This window comes from Impatiens glandulifera, chromosome 1 (genome assembly GCF_907164915.1).
Source record: "Impatiens glandulifera chromosome 1, dImpGla2.1, whole genome shotgun sequence".
NCBI lineage: Eukaryota > Viridiplantae > Streptophyta > Magnoliopsida > Ericales > Balsaminaceae > Impatiens > Impatiens glandulifera.
In genome coordinates this window covers 81,587,819-81,603,882 of record NC_061862.1, presented here as the reverse complement: position 1 = coordinate 81,603,882, position 16,064 = coordinate 81,587,819, and positions in this window count along the sequence as shown.

Sequence of the window (16,064 nt, the reverse complement as noted above, 5' to 3'; positions counted from 1 at the left end):
TAAAAAATATAAAAAAATTAATTTATTATATATAATTCAATTTTGGTTCAAGCTTTCGAGTCGAATCGAGTTTTTGGGTAATATAGTCGAGTCGAACTCGAGCTCAAAATTTTTAAGCTCGTTCGAGCTCGAGTTCGAGTTGAGCTAATAAATACTTAATCGAGTCGAGCTCGAGCTTCAACAAGCTTGAGTTTGGCTCGGCTCATTTGCAGCCCTACACGACACTCATACGAGCAATATTCTTATGAAGAACACAAGACGATAAACTCATTATCAAGAGGTTCATAACCATAGAGTTTGTACATAAATATTTTATAGAAATTTATCCACTTTGTATCATTTATTTCATAACAATAAAACTTGATGTCAATATCACTTAATTTGATGCCTAGTAATATGTCTTAAAATCTACTGCAATAGTGGATGATGCCATAAGTGTTTGTTTGACACTTCTTCAAGAAACGACAAAACCACCTAGCGAAAAATATAATTCGAAGTGAATTTCATACTATTTTGGCATCCCGTAAGATCAGAGTCAGAATACTCAATGATCTCAAGACTTTCCAACTTTCTATATGTGAACATTTAATTCTTAGTTCTTTTCAAATATCTCGTTATTATTGGCTACTTAATGTCAAGCAAAATTTGTGACAAATAAAATGTCACCCATATATAAAACCATACATAGACGTTTACTCCCACTGAACTTGTGATACACAAATAATCAATTAAATTTACCTCAAAACCAAAAGAGAAAATTGTTATTTTGTGAAATTTATGGTATCACTAACGAGATGCTTCTTTAAGTCTATAGATGAATTTCTTTAATTTGCAAACCATATTAATTTGGTCTCTCGACACAAAGTTTCCTCATTGCACCAAATTGTTTTTCAACGTCTCTATTGAAAACCCCTTAACATCTATTATGGTAAAGCTCTCTATATCAAAATATGCAACAAGTACTTGTCCTTAAAGAGTAATTCAATTAAACTGGATTATCATAAAGACACTTGATTTTGAGGTTGTTGAGTTTGTACTTAATGAATTTGATCAATATTGTCTTGTTACTCTTGATTTTTTTAACATTATCATAATATCAATAAAATCCTTATCAATGTCAAAAATACTTGAGATATAAATCAAATATTCCACAATAGAAATTATTGATCTAATTCATTTTTAAAGACAAAATTATTTCTCCCTCCAACTCAATATCCTCAAAAACAATATTGCAGTCTCGTCTAAAAAAAACTATCTTTAACTTGACATAATAAAAATTATAGCCCTTAATCACTTAGAATATTCTATAAAATAGTTGTTCACATTTATTATAAATTTAAGTAACAAATAAATTAAAATAATAATTTATCCCATCTCAAAATACTTAATGCAACATTAATATAAGTCTTTGGACAATAATATTAATTGATAATAGTATTTTGGTGTGATGATCAAACATTAATAATAAGACATGTCAAATAATCAATTTATCTTTAAATGAATTAATTATTCACATAAATAAGACTTTATAATTATTACATATTTATCATCTCAAGTATTAATGCAATTCTGTCAATTAATTACCAGTCTTTTTGGCCAAATAATATAATCAAATGAATTACACAATACTACCATTCAAAATTGTCTTGAATTAATTTTAACAAACATTGTCACTTTGGTGATTATTTGTATCAATCAATACAATTCAAATAATGAACAATAATATCATTATTTTAAATTTAAATATCATATTATTCTATAAATATCCAAATCAATAATATACAATTTTCCAAGAAACATCTAATTTATTTTATTATAAAAAATAAAATTATACCGTGAGTCAAATCATACTTCTTAAATTTGAAATTTGTAATGTGTCATATTAATTAAATTAAATAATAAACCATCAAGATTTATTTGACCAAATTTCAAATATTCTTATTACATAAATCCAATTATTCATTAATTTTTTAATAATCATCAACCTTAATCTTTTAATACTAAAATAAAGGATATAATTAAAATTTTATTATATATACTTAACAATAAAATTATTCCTTAATTCTCTCTTTAAATATATTATATTATATTATATTATATTATATTATATTATATTATATTATATTATATTATATTATATTATATTATATTATATCCTTTAACAACAAATATCCAATGATATTTAATTAATCCTCAATTTAAAACCATCCATAAATCTAGTAAACATTATTAAACAACATTGTAAATCTTTATATTCTTTACTTAATTATTCCATATTATCAAAAATCAATATATCCATATATTTCGATTAAAATATTCATTTTAGAATGTTATCATAATGAGGATAGAATTCACAAATATCCCTTAATCTATAGTCAATATTTCATGATAGATTTAAATTTCATGATAGATTCAAATATTCATTAATCTATTGTCAATCTTTCACCTAGGGTTGTAAACGAATCGAAGCAAATATTTGGTTCATATTTGTGAAACTATTCGAATATTCGTATTCGAAATTTTTTCGAATAATTAATGTGATTCGTATTCGATTTGAAATTGATATTCGTATTATTCGATCCGATTCGAGTATTCGATTCGATTTTTTTAAAACATATTTTATACAATTTATTTGAAAATTTGAAAATTAATATTTTTACATAATATATAACAATATTCAATAAAATTACCTGATAAAAATTAAATAATAATATTCAAATTACTATTTCAATATTCAACTCCCAATACAATGCAATGCAAGTCATTAATTAAAACTTCGCGTAACATAACATAAACAATAATTATTAAAAGAACATTTCATTAAAGTGGTTTGTAAATGAATAACAAATATGTAATTAGAGCTTAAAATGTTAAAAAAAATATATGTATATTCTAAATGATATACAATATTTAATAGTTATATTAGATATGGGTTACAGCGGGTCAAGAAATACATGGCCGGAGAAGAAAAAGACTCACCAGAGAAATCACTAGAGTAGTGTCGAGTGGAGAAGAAGACGAGCGGAGAAGAGAACTACATGTAGGAGGCGGCGGCGACTGAAGTAACGCCGACTAGAGAAGAGAAGAGATGAGATGGAGGCGGTGGTAGATTTTGAATGATTAGCAGCAAAATGACTAAAATGTGGGTTCAAGTTTTCAACTGAAGAAATGTATATATGTACAAGGATTTTAGAATAAATAATATTTATAAAATTAAAATTAATAAAACTATATATATATATATATATATATATATATATAATCGAAGAATATTAGCGAATACCCAATCAAATATCTTTATTTTGTATTTGTATTCGTTTATTAGTTTGAATGTATTCGTTTATTAGTTAGAATCGAATATTTTTATTCGAATTCGAATCACAAAATTCGAATACGAATACCGAATCGAATTAAAAGTATTTGATTCATTTACAACCCTACTTTCAATTTCATAAAACTTAATTTTAATTCAGAATATATGAATCTTAAAAGATAAATATATATCTTTCCGATTAAAATTTTCAAATCTAATATATATATAATCTTCATCAAATTGATTGACAAAACCAATATATATTCCTAATATTATGGTTTGAAATTATCAAAAACAATATATATATAATTCAAATTGATTGACAAAACCAATATATATTCCTAATATTATGGTTTGAAATTATCCAAAACAATATATATATAATTTGATCATTTGAAAAAAATCTAAATATATCTAGGAATATTATGAGATAATTCATGATACATTGTACAATCTTAATATAAACTTATATATATATATTAATATTAATATTAATATTAATGAAATGTATATATATATATATATTAATATTAATGAAATATATATATATAATCCGATTTAAAATTGCAAATCTAAAATATATATTCTTAATAATATATATATATATATATATATATATATTCCTAATTGCATGCATATTAATTTCATATAATTTTCTCACATATTAAATTTGGAAATATGATACCAATGGTTAGAATTATCCTAATTAGATTCTAATTTAATGAGTGAGAAATTAAAATCTGAATGTTGCTTAAGCTTACCTTAAATTTGATGAATCATGAATCTTCTCTTTCTTAAATTTTGCATAGATGGAATGATTCTTTAATCTTCTCTTTCCTTAGACTTTATTTACGTGGAATGGTTCTTCCATTTCATGAGTACCACAATAGATTCCTCTCTGTTAATAGGGACGCAAAAGAGAATTGACTTACATTAAATGGGGGACCATTACCGTTTCATATAACCAACAATAAGTTAGTTATTATGGTTTGACAATTTCTAATTTAGCTCCTTCATAAAATTAGAAATGTCACTTAGATATCCTCACTTTATATTCATGACAAATACACCCATAAGTCATAAACTTAATTTCACATTAGATCAAATTATTTTGACTTATATTAAATATGATATATGCACAATTATTTATAAAAGTGACCCTAAAAATTCTAATACTGTAATAATATATATATATATATATATAAAATTGTCTAGTAGTAAAATTCAAATTAATAATATCACGTGTAGTTAGCTAGGTAGCGCACCTGCCCTCTTCCTTGTTGATGCATAGCTTAATTTCTTGAAAATCTCTTTGCTGCTTCCGATTTCTCTTAGATCATCAATTGTCTACAAATCCAAATCTGAACATATATAATTAGCTAGCTAGTTAGTACGTATTGAAGAAAATACTTGTTCATTGATAATTGGTTGGCAAGTTCTCTCGTACAGGGGCGGAGCTAGGATTTGAAACATACCCGGACTAATTTAAAATATCCAATAACGACGGTAATTTACCGTCGTTATTGATAAAATACATACAGGTTGTTTAAGGCTACCTGGGCCGGCTTGTACTTGGCTCTGCCCCTGCTCTCGTACCTTTTCATCCGGTCTGATATCCCTGTAACTGATGATCACATAATTAATTAATGGAATTAATTCGTTCGATCTTCTTCTACGTACTTACGTATGTACTACAAGAAAATTAATTATATAAGAATTATGTACATAGTACCTGTCATAACCCTAATTCTTTCAACCACCTCACGATATTCTTCACGATATTCTTTTCGTATTCGTTGTCTCATCATCTAACACGCACAACATATATATAGATTATTAATTCATCACAATATTCCTAAACTATAATTAATTAGGCTAGCTTTTCATGTTCTTTTTATATATAGAGAGTATGTATACCTGGAATTCGGTTAACTTTTTGGTCACCACGCTGCATGCATGCATTATTTATATGTAAAAAAGGAATCGAAACAGAGATTTTGTTTTTTGACAAGAAAAGGAGAGTTATATGTCACGTCCCATTTGTATGGGGTGCAAACATCAAACTACGAGGTGCACTTTCAGAATACAAGTCTATGCAATCTGTGCTCAAGGGGTTTGTACACAGATACGAGGGACCGTGTGGGGAATGTTTCAAGGAAGAGGTTGAAGATTATCAGGCCAAGGTCGAACCGAGGACGGCCACGACTAAGGTGGAGGAGTATGTCACGACCCATTAGAGTCACGACCCAATCTAGGGGATGTCGAGGCTCATTAAAGTCTTGGTCTGATAGTGCGCTAATCTTCTTAGCCCAAGGTGAGACCTAGTTGCCTACGTAGACCCAGTGAATCTTCTAATCAAGGAAGAGATTGGAAGATATTCTAATTAAGGAAGGGATTTAAAGATATATATTCTAATAAAGGAAGAGATTATAATATATATTCTAATTAAGGAAGAGACTACAAGAGATATTCTAAATTAGCTAGGGATATTCTTGTTATGGAAGGAATATCCTAAATTAGTGTAATTAAATTATAATTAAACGTAATTCCTAATTTAATACGTGTAAGTCTTATAAATACCCTAAAGATATTCTATTGTTATTATCAAGTATTCTTTCAATATAATTTTATTGTCAAGAGTTTTCTCTCTCTAAGTCCATTGTTTTCTTCTTGCATCGTTTAGAAAGGCTTTCTAAGCTAGAATTATGGTCGATTTAGCTTAGTGTCGCACGGGTCGAATTTTAGCCCATGACAAGTGGTATCAGAGCAAGGTTGTACTTCCGCATTCAAGCTGCAAGAAATGGATTCACAAACTACCGTCATTAAGGTTTCGACCAGCCAACATAAGGACAAGGGATCCAAGAGGGATAAGTCCGTCGAGAGAGGTGCTGCCATGGAAGCGCGGGTGACCCGGCTTGAAGAAGGTGTTGAGTTATGGAGTCTACACTTATAATAAACTCTACATTGTTAATTAGAGTTTATTGGTTTTGGGCTTGGGCCTGACTAAAGTTATTTAGGTTTATTACCTGAATGTTTACCCTATAAATATGTGATTATTAAGGGTTTACATTGTGTAAACAGAATTCTAGAGAGATAAAGTGTGGGGCAAAAACTCTATATTCCTTCTTCTTCTTCATAGTAAATCTGGTGGTGGCTGAAGTGGATGTATCTTAATTTGAGTGAACCACTATAAATCTGTGTGTTCTTCTTTCTTGTGTTTTTACAGATTGTTTTCAAGCAGGTCGGATTTGGGAGATACAAATCCTAATAACTGGTATCAGAGCAGCTAGGCTAGATTCGAGCATTGGAAACAATGGCAAGTGAGAATAGTATAGGACATGGGATTGGAAGATTTGATGTGACAGATAATGCCTTCTAGAGAATGTAGATTGAAGATTATCTCTATGGAAAGAAGCTTCATGTTCCTTTGAGTGAGAAACCAGAGAAGATGGATGAAGCTGAATAGAAACTCCTTGATAGACAGGTTTAGGGAGTTGTCCGATTGACGCTAGCCAAGACAGTTGCTCACAATGTAGCAAAGGAGAATACCTCCATGGGTCTGATGAAAGCTCTTTCTGATATTTATGCTAATAACAAGGTACACTTAATGAAAAGACTCTTTTACTTAAGAATGGTTGATGGTATTTCTGTCACTACACATTTAAATGAATTTAATACAATTGTGAATCAATTGTTATCTGTTGAGATTGATTTTGGGGATAAAGTTAGTACCCTGATTTTGTTAGCATCTCTACCAAATAGTTGGGAACCTATGAGGACAGCAATTAGTAATTCAGTTGGAAATGCTAAACTGAAATTTATTGAAGTTAGAGATCGTATTCTTGCTGAAGAGGTTCGTAAAATTGATTCTGGTGAAACATTCAAAGATTCTGCAAAGGGAAAATAGGGGAAAAGGTAATGATAGAAATTTCAACCGAGGTAAGAGTAGATCTATGTCAAGGAGTAGGAGGAGTCAGTCCAAGTCTGGGCGGACATTTGAGTGTTGGAATTGTGGTAAACAGGGTCATTTAAAGAGGAACTGCAAAGCACCGAAGAAAAATGGTGATGATAAAAATGATGCAGCCAACATTGTTACAGAATCTTACACTGATGCGTTACTTCTGTCTGTTGATAGCCCGATTGAATAATGGGTTTTGGACTCAGGAGAGTCTTTCCACACCACTTCCCACAAAGAATTAATAGAGAATTATGTGGCTGGAAACTATGGGAAAGTTTATCTCGCAGATGGTGAACCACTAGATATTGTTGGCATGGGGGACATCAAATTGAAGATGGCAAATGGTTATGTTTGGAAGATTAATAAGGTGAGACACATTCCAGGTTTAATGCGCAATTTGATCTCTGTTACACAACTTGATGAAGAAGGTCACAATTTCAGTTGTGGAAATGGTGCGTGGAAGGTGACTAAAGGAGCAATAGTTGTTGCTCGAGGTCACAAAACTAGAACGTTATACACGAATTCAACTTATAGAGAATCAGTTGATGCTGTAGTTGATGAGTCGAAGAACAGTGAGTTGTGGCATTGCAAGTTGGGCCATATGAGCGAAAAAGGGATGAAAATTCTTTTTAAGAATGGGCAGATTCAAGAAGTGAAGTCTGTTGAACATTAGTTATGTGAAACCTGCATTCTTGGAAAACAGAAACGGATGAGTTTCTTAAAAATTGGGAAGGAGCTCAAGAAAGAAAGGCTAGAGTTGGTACACATTGATGTGTGGGGACCTGCACCTGTTTCTTCTATTGGCGGATCACAATACTACGTGACATTTATAGATGATTCGACAAGAAAGGTATGTGTATATTTTATGAAGCACAAGTCTGAAGTATTTGTTATTTTCAAGAAATAGAAGGTTTGGTTGAAAATGAAACAAATCAGAAAGTTAAGTGTTTGAGATCCGTCAACGAAGGTAAATATATCAATTCAGATTTCAAAGAGTATTGTGCTGTGAATGGGACCAGTATGGTAAAGACTGTTCCCCGAATGCCTCAAAAGAATGGAGTAACTGAACGAATGAATCGAACATTGAACGAGCGTGCTAGAAGCATGAGATTGCATGCAGGACTGCCTAAAACCTTCTGGGTAGAAGCTATTAATATTGTTGCCTATTTGATAAATAGGGGATCCCCTGTTCCTCATGAATTCAGAATTCTTGAAGAAGTTTGGAGCAATAAAAAGGTAAACCTTTCTTATTTGAAAGTGTTTGGTTGTTTATCATATGTTCATATTAATGAATGTGATAGGAGCAAGCTTGATCCAAAGTCTAATAAATGTTTTTTCATTGATTATGGTGATATCGAGTTTGATTATCATTTCTGGGATAATTAAAATCGGAAGATCATTCGTAGCAGAAATGTTATCTTCAATGAATAGGTTCTCTACAAAGATTGTATTGGGAAGACATCAGATGGTGATTCCAAGTTGGAAGAGACTAATACAGTCGATTTGAGAGAATTTTCAGCTGAATATATACCAGTTGTCGAAGAAGAACAATATGTTGTTGAAGATGAAATAGTTGAGAACGTGGCCCTAGAGGTAAATCAGCAAACACCAGTTATACAGTTGAAAAGATCATCAAGGAATCGAAACCAGTTGAGAGGTGGTCTCCATCTCTAAACTATATCTTGTTGACAGATAAAGGTGAACCTGAATGCTATGAGGAAGCAATACAATCTGATGAATCAGTTAAGTGGGAGTCTACAATGAAGGATTTGGGTGCTACTAAACAAATCCTTAGGATGAGAAATTTTAGGGATGAAGAACTTCTCAAGCTTTCACAAGAAGAATATGTGAAGAAAGTTCTTAGCAGGTTCAACTTGTATGATGCAAAACCAGTTACTAACCCGTTAGCTAGTCACTTCAGACTATCTAAAGATCAGTCGCCTTCAACAGAAGAGGAGAAAAATTACATGGCCATTGTTCCGTATGCCTCTACCATTGGTTGTATTATGTATGCGATGATTTGCACAAGACCAGACATAGCACATGCAGTGGGAGTTGTTAGCAGATTTATGAGCAACCCGGGTAGACAACATTGGGAAGCAGTAAAGTGGATACTACGATACTTAAGAGGAAGTACGGGTCTCGCTTTGTGTTTTTGAAAGTCTAATATGGGTTTGGAAGGATATGTTGATGCTGACAATGGTGATGATGTTGATAGTAGGAAGAGCACAACATGGTACATTTATACTCTGGGAGGTACTGCAATCAGTTGGGTTTCAAAATTACAGAAGATTGTTGCTCTTTCTAGTTGTGAGGCAGAGTATGTTGCTGTGACAGAAGCTGCTAAGGAAATGATGTGGTTACAACCCTTTTTGCGAGAATTGGGTCAAGACTACGAGGAAAGTGTGTTGCGATGCGACAGTCAGAGTGCCATTTATTTGGCAAAGAATCCTGTTTATCATGGCAGGACGAAGCATATACAAGTTCGTTATCATTTCATCCGGTCAGCTTTAGAAGATGGAGTATTAGCTCTTGCGAAGATTCCCAGGAGTGAGAATCCAACTAATATGTTGACGAAAGCTGTGACAAATGAAAAACTGAAGTTGTGTGCAACTTCAGTTGGTCTTCTTCGTTAAGACACCGAATGGAAAGCCACTACCGATTGAGAGATGATGAAGTTAGTCTCCAAGTGGGAGATTGTTGAGTTATGGAGCCTACACTTATAATAAATTCTACATTGTTAATTAGAGTTTATTGGGTTTTCTTTTTTTGGTTTTGGGCTTGGGCCTGACCAAAGTTATTTAGATTTATTACTTGAATGTTTACCCTATAAATATGTGATTATTAAGGGTTTACATTGTGTAGACAGAATTCTAAAGAGATAAAGTGTGAGGAAAAAACTCTGTATTTCTTCTTCTTCTTTATAGTGAAATCTGGTGGTGGCTGAAGTGGATGTAGCTCAATTTGAGTGAACCTGTGTGTTCTTGTGTTCTTTTTTCTTGTGTTTTTACAGATTGTTTTCAAGCAGGTCGGATTTGGTGGAGGAGGCGAGAAGGAGATATTGAACGAGGGATCTTGAGGATGGAAACATGGGAAGACCTCAAGACCGAGTTCAAACGCCAGTTCTTCCCAAAGAATGCCGAGTACGAGGCTAGGAAAAAGTTGAGTCAACTTGTGCACAAAGGGACCATCAAGGAGTATGTGAAGGAATTCCAGGAGTTGATGCTCGAGTTACCCAGTCTAATGGAACAGGAGGCACTGTTCGCGTTTGTTAACGGCCTAAACACTTGGGCACAGTTGAAGCTGCAAAGGGCCAAGGTGCGGGACGTTTCCGAGGCAATAGCGGTTGTAGAAAGACTGATAGAGCTCAAAGTGTCTGTGGACAGGCCGAAGTTCATCAGGGATGATGAGGAAAAAGGTGGGGGAGACCGCCCACAAGACCAGGAGAAAGGTGGAGGAGACCGTCCATCTAAGAAGGGGCATGCACATAAAAACTCAGGGAGGCAAGCCGACGAGTCAGAGAAGCAAAGAGCCTGTTATATTTGTGGTGGTCATAATCACATAAAGTTTATGTACTCGTTTAAGGGGGAAAAGGTTGCAGCGGTTAAAGGAACTGAGTCCTCTAATGAGGAAGAAGAGACTCAAATAGGGTCCTTAAGACTGCTCAATGCTGTGAAGGCTAGTATTGCGAAGCCGAACAAGGGAACAATGAGAGGTTCTTTGTTTGTGGAAGCTTGGATCGGGGGAAAGCGCATCAAGACACTAGTGGACATAGGGGCTACGCACAACTTCATGCGAGAAGGAGTAGCCAAGGAGTTGGGTCTGCGGATCAGCCCGACGAAAGGGACGGTGAAGTTCTTCGATGTAGCCAAGCTGGTGAATGGTGAGGCAAATAGAGTGCACACTAGGATCGGAGGCTGGAATGGGACAGTCTCATTTACCTTGGTCCCAATGGAAGACTACGACGTAGTGTTGGGACTAGAATGGTGCGATCAGGTACGCGCTTGCATAATGCCTTATTCTAATTCCTTAATCATTTTGGATCACGGGAAGACTAGCGTGATTCCAACAAGGAGAGAATCAGATGGAATAAGCATGTTCTCGGCGATGCAATTCGTTCGAGGTCGCAAACGTGGTAAAGAGATATTTGCCACTTTTGCTAAGATGGATGATGGGTACGGGTCCAAAGGAAAAGAAGAAGTACCCGAGGAAGTCCAAATAGCGTGTGTCGAAGTCTTTGAGGGGCTCAAGGCCAAAGACAGCACACAACCATCAGATCCACAAGGTTTGGCCACAGGCAACATGGACCAAAGTCAATCTGCCTTCACTCGCACCAAGTCCGTGGGAAAGGAAGCAGGTCGTGCTCAGGCATATTCAGAGGGAGACACCGAGAATATGAAGAGAGGGGCAGATCTGAGAGGGTGTGCAGTTACGAAAGGGGACGATGGAAAGGGGGAAGTTGCCCTCGCAACTGTTGAAGTTTATGCGGTCTGTGCTCAAGGGGCTTGTGCGCAGATTCAAGGGACCGTGTTCAATCGAGAGACGTGTGGGAAAAATCTTATATCGGTTAAGGCTGTAGACAATAAGTGCACCCGATGCCGTGACGTGCAAAGGGGGAGGAAGAGCGCTCAAGGGACGCCAGAAAGAAGATCACCATGCACCGGTCTAGGGTCGTGCCGAGGACGACCACGACTTAGGTGGGGGAGTATGTCACATCCCATTTGTATGGGGTGCAAACATCAAGCTAGGAGGTGCACTTCCAGAATATTCCAGAATGCAAGTCTATGCAATCTGTGCTCAAGGGGCTTATGCACAGATACAAGGGACCGTGTGGAGAATGTTTCAAGGAAGAGGTTGAAGAGTATCAGGCCAAGGTCGAACCGAGGACGACCACGATTAAGGTGGGGGAGTATGTCACGGCCCATTAGAGTCACGACCCAATCTAGGGGATGTCGAGGCTCATTAAAGTCTTGGCATGATAGTGTGTTAATCTTCTTAGCCCAAGGGGAGGCCCAGTTGCCTACGTGGACCCAGTGAATCTTCTAATTAAGGAGAGATTAGAAAATATTCTAATTAAGGAAGGGATTGGAAGATATATTCTAATCAATGAAGGGATTATAATATATATTCTAATTAAGGAAGAGATTACAAGGATATTCTAAATTAGGTAGGGATATTCTTGTTTTGGAAGGAATATCCTAAATTAGTGTAATTAAATTGTAATTACACGTATTCCTAATTTAATACGTGTAAGTCTTATAAATACCTTAAAGGTATTCCATTGTAATTATTAAGTATTCTTTCAATATAATTTTATTGTTAAGAGTTTTCTCTCTCTAAGTCCGTTGTTTTCTTCTTGCATCGTTTAGAAAGGTTTTCTAAGCTAGAATCAGAGTCGATTTAGCTTAGTGCCGCACGGGTCGAATTTTAGCCCGTGACATATATATATATATATATATATATATATATATATATATATATATATATATATATATATATATATATATATATATATATATATATATATATATATATATCATATGCATGAGATACCTAGTCATATTCATCCTCAACCGATCAACCGCTGTTCCCTTTCCGCACCTGGCAATTGTCGGTTGGCTAAGTTCTGAAAAACGATTAATTAATAATAATATCACTATAGAGAGAGAGAATGGGTGAAATTAGCTATATATAACACCTCTTTGTTAACTGTTTCCAGCTTGGACTTGACATTACGCGCGCGCAACCTTCTGGACTTGATCAACATCTTTTTCCATCCGCTTTTTAATAGCTAGAGAAATTAATTAGATTGATTGATTCCTCATTTAGAAAAAAAAAAAAAAATGAAACACAAAAACCTTTCATGGCTGAGGCTTTTGTAATGGACATAATTGATTCCTCATTAGCATCCTGTCATAAAACATAAACTAACCGGATTATTATTTATTATTATATATAGATTTTGTAGTAACTGAGGCAGGCTCTCCATTTGTTTTTCTATTTCTTGTATCTATAACATTTTGACATAACATGCATCATGCATGCATTACGTACCAAGAAAAAATGTACGTATAAATAAACAAGATCAATTACGACTGATGATTAATTATTTAATGTTCAAGTTCTTGTTTTGAGAAACAGTACTAGTACCTGCTTATCAAAAGGTTCCATTGCGACATCTAAAACGGCCTGGTTACCCTTTTCAACATCGTGGCCTCTAGACGACCAATCTTTAATTAGAATCGGTAACAAAAAATGAATCCTGTCGACTCATCCAATTAAGATAATCTTATATTATAATGGCATGTTATTAAATTGTGACTGATTTCCAATGAACCTCACAGATCGAAGATGGTATAAAGACGAGCAAGATGGTCCAAACGTGCTTGGATGTATCGTACTTTGCCAACTGAACCCCAATCGAATGTGTGACAGAATTGTTTATCCACGTGATAATCTTCGAGTTATCGGCCTCCCAAATATCGAGCATTGTTGCATAAGTCTCTGCAGCCTTATCGGTAGGTGGCATTTTCGTACCCGTAACATAACCCCACATCGATTTTCCCTTCAAAAAATTTTTCATCACATAGCTCCAATACGAATAATTTTTCCCATCCAACTGTACACTCATAGACTGAAGAGAACCGTCTTTACGAACAGCCATAACGAACAAGCAAATGAGATTCAAGCAACAAAGGAACCAAACAAACAAAATCCCCAATTCACAAGCCAACAAACAAACCCTAGGAGCTGCAATCAATCAGTGCAGAAGCAAAACAAGAGACATACCGTAACAGATTAATCCTTCGGTGTAGAAGCATAAGAATCGTTGCAAAAACCTTCGATCCCAACAATCAAGCCCTATAAATGAATGGTGGCTCTGATACCATGATAGAAAACAGAGAAAAGAGAAACTAGGGTTTTATTATACATTGAATATATTAAAATAGAAAACAATAAAAGACTTATTTATAAGCCAACAAAGGGACTAAATAATAAAATATATAAAAGTAAAAGTCTAAAATACTAATATCCCCCGTCAAACTCATGATGCAGCAACAATGAGCATTGAGAGTTTGGTAACAAAAAAACGAAAACGAGAAAAGGATAGAGCTTTGGTGAACAAGTCGGCGATCTGCACAGAGGAAGAAACAAATGGCAATGTGATGGTACCGATTGCAAAGTGATGTCGAACAACATGACAATCAATCTCAATGTGTTTCGTCCTCTCATGGAACACCGAATTACGAGCAATCTGGATGGCACTCTTATTATCACAGAACAACGGAGTAGGCTCATGAAGAAAGACTCCCATGTCGGCAAGTAACCATCGTAACCAAACAGTCTCACAGGTCGTAGAGGCCATAGCACGATACTCAGCTTCCGTGGAAGATCTAGAGATCACATCTTGTTTCTTACTCTTCCATGAAATCAAAGAATCACCAAGAAAGATACAAAACCCTGTGGTGGACTTGCGATCGGAGGGATCACCAGCCCAATCAGCATCAGAGAACGCTCGAAGATCCAAGGAAGAAGAGGAAGAAAGGAGAAGGCTCTGAAACTGAGTTCCCCGAAGATACCGGAGAATACGAAGGACAGCACTCCAATGAACTGTAGTAGGCGCAGTAACAAACTGACTAACAATGTGTACAGCATGAGCAATATCAGGACGGGTGATGGTGAGGTAAACCAAGCTGCCAACAATAGTACGATACAAGGCTGGATCTGGCAAAGGTGAGCCATCAGTTAGAGAATATCGAGCATTGGTTTCAATTGGAGTATCCACAATCTTATTATCAGTAAGACGAGCACGATCAAATATATCACCTATATATTTTGACTGAGATAAAATATATCCCTTTGGAGATGAAGCAACCTCAATCCCAAGGAAATAACGTAACATCCCCAAATCTTTCATCGCAAAACTACGAGCCAACTCGGATTTCAAGAGCACAATCCCGTCAATATCATCACCTGTAATAATCATATAATCAACGTATAAAGATAGAAGAATACGACCTCGATCTGTACACTTGATGAACAATGCCGAATCATGATGACTACGATGAAATCCTATTGAAGTGATCACAGAAGAGAATTTATCAAACCAAGCGCGTGGTGCTTGTTTAAGCCCATAAAGAGCTTTCCGGAGCTTACAAACTTCACCAGGTTTGTGAGGGACACCAGGTGGAGGAACCATAAAAACCTCTTCTTGAAGATCTCCATTGAGGAAAGCATTCTTAACATCCATCTGAGTTATATTCCACTTACGAACGGAAGCAACAGCAATAAGAGTGCGAACTGTTGTCATTTTTGCAACTGGGGCAAAAGTTTCCTCGTAATCCATGCCATATTCCTGAGAAAAACCCCTCGCAACGACTCGGGCTTTATATCTCTCAATAGACCCATCAGACTTGGTTTTTATTTTGTATACCCATCGAGAACCAATAGGTCGTTTTCCTGATGGTAAAGAAACCAAATCCCAAGTATGTGTTTGATGTAGTGCTGCAAGTTCCTCAGCCATAGCAAACTGCCAAAGAGGATCAATAACAGCTTCTCGATAGGACGATGGCTCATACAAATAATGAATAGATGCTAAAAAGGAAGCAAAAGATGTAGAGTAACACGAATAAGAAAAATCAGGAAGTTTGGTTGACTTACGTATACGGGTTGACTGACGAGGTGGATGATCCAAATAATCGGGAGGAGATTGAGAGACCGTGGAGGGAGGAAGATATGTGTCAGGAACTGCAGTACTAGAGTCTGTAGTAGGAGGTGTCACCTCTGTAGTAC